This window comes from Propithecus coquereli, unplaced genomic scaffold (assembly GCF_000956105.1).
Source record: "Propithecus coquereli isolate 6110/MARCELLA unplaced genomic scaffold, Pcoq_1.0 Scaffold35, whole genome shotgun sequence".
NCBI classification, from domain to species: Eukaryota; Metazoa; Chordata; class Mammalia; order Primates; family Indriidae; genus Propithecus; species Propithecus coquereli.
Genome location: NW_012149174.1, coordinates 8,452,273 through 8,454,268, shown reverse-complemented (window position 1 = coordinate 8,454,268; position 1,996 = coordinate 8,452,273). Strand labels below are relative to the sequence as shown.

General features: G+C 35.0%; 1 protein-coding gene across 1 annotated transcript in view; it reads right to left on the bottom strand.

The window, feature by feature from the left end:
* ITGA4 (integrin, alpha 4 (antigen CD49D, alpha 4 subunit of VLA-4 receptor)) overlaps positions 1 to 1,996 on the bottom strand; it is a 90,513-nt gene that overhangs the window by 15,698 nt on the left and 72,819 nt on the right. The window lies entirely within an intron of this gene.

Here is a 1,996-nt window from a genome sequence, read left to right as displayed (position 1 = left end):
AATAATTACGATGCCTTTATTGGTTAAGTCATTATATTATAGCTAAGTATTCTGTAACTTGCAATTAGATATGAAAACAATTATTCAGGGAAAGCCTGCATTACAACTCCTAGAAGTATGACTGACATGCAGAAGTACTATAGTATCATTTATATCAGTAATCGGTATGAAGGATTTGATTTTAAACTGCCTGTGTGATGGCTAATAATTATATTTGTAACTTTGATGATGTCATGTTTGTTCATTAGTATTTTACACTGGAAGTCCATTTGAATATAGTTTATTGTCCTGAGAATTTAGACATACAGGAGAAGTCTCAACTTAATGAAAAGATGAGACAAAGTGCATAAGCACTGTTTAGTGTACTGTCGGCAGTTTATTATCGTGGTCTTCAGAAACTCATGTTCTTCACTGAGTAAATACATTTACCTAAAACAGGTTTATAGCTCTGGGGCACATAAATACCATTAGCACCAGAAGAGTTATAGCTGGGAGAATGTATGGAACATATGGTCACAATTTGCCTACTGTTTCTGAGAAGGGAGAAAGGACACCTCTGTGGGAGAGGTATATTTTTGTCTGATAGGATATAATTTACTAAAAATGCAAAACACTTTGTCAGAACCTTTCACTGTGGGTCTAAAAAATTCATTAGAAGAGTTTTTCATTTGAAAGTTTCCCAAATAAATTATCATTTACCTAATAGAAATACACACCTGTAACTTTCCTGACTGATACGAACGGTATGGTGCCTGCTACTAAATACAGGCATTCGTGCCACTTTGGACCTCCTAAGACTGCAAACTATTGAGCCAGTCACAGCCAGTTGTATTCTCAGAACATGAAGTATATATTCACAATGTTTAGGATTTGCAATATCTCATTTTATGGAAAACTAAAAAAAAATGTATCATGATCTATAAATATTCCAACCATAATGTATCAAACACAGTAACAGCTTTTACTGAAGTTTCATGTGAATCAGGCTTTGCACTATGCACTGGGCATGCATTATTCTATCTTTAAAATGTCCTTAAAGAGTGGTGCTATTTATACCCACTTAACAATGAGAAAAGAGGTTTACAGAGGCTAAAACGCTTTTCTGAAAAGGCCACCCAGCTAGTAAAATGGTAGATACAGGACTTGAAGCAGGTAAGTTTAACCTCAAATCTGCAGCACTTCACCCCCACATTGGTTCTCAGGTTTTAGTGTTATAAGAACTTGGAGCCCTATTACAGACCCAATGACTCTGATTTGGATGGTCTGGAGCTCAGGACCCTGCATTTCTATCAAGCATTCCCGGCGATTCTCATGACATTGGCTAGAAGACCACACCTTGAGAAACACTGCCTTACACTCTGTTGACTGCCATTTAAAATCATAATGAGCTTGATATTTAAACTAAAAGAAATATTATCACTTCAAATTAAAAATGCAAAGTAGATAATATTTCTTGTGAGAAAACCGTGGAGAAAAATAATTCAAATTAATAATTTCATATCTTAATTCAATAAGACAGATCTTTGTTCTTCAGGAAAGAAGCATTCTCAGTTATATTTCCCCTATAAATTTCAATTTTCCATCTTCTCATAGGCCAGAGGGATTGCAATGACAGATGACAAATGTGATAGCAGGAGTGTCTGAATGAAGAAAATGGAAGCACTACTTATTTGTAGCTTAGAAAAGCTTTCCCTCGTGCAACTCTTCTTATCCAAGGTCCATGAGAGCAAAAATACCAAGAAAATTAAGTATTTTAGGAAGAAAATAAATACATAAATGGGATTTATTCAACTAATTTATTCAACAAATAAATCAACAAAGGCACCTCACTACATGCTGGGATACAGTTAGTAGTCACTGTTTTTGGATTATCTGGATAATTTAAGTACAAAGTCCAATTATCAATCAAATAGGTGAGGGCCTGTTGGCCCTCATCTGTGGATGCTCAAGGCTATCCTGGCATTAGCCTAAGTGAAAATAATTAATTTATTCTCTG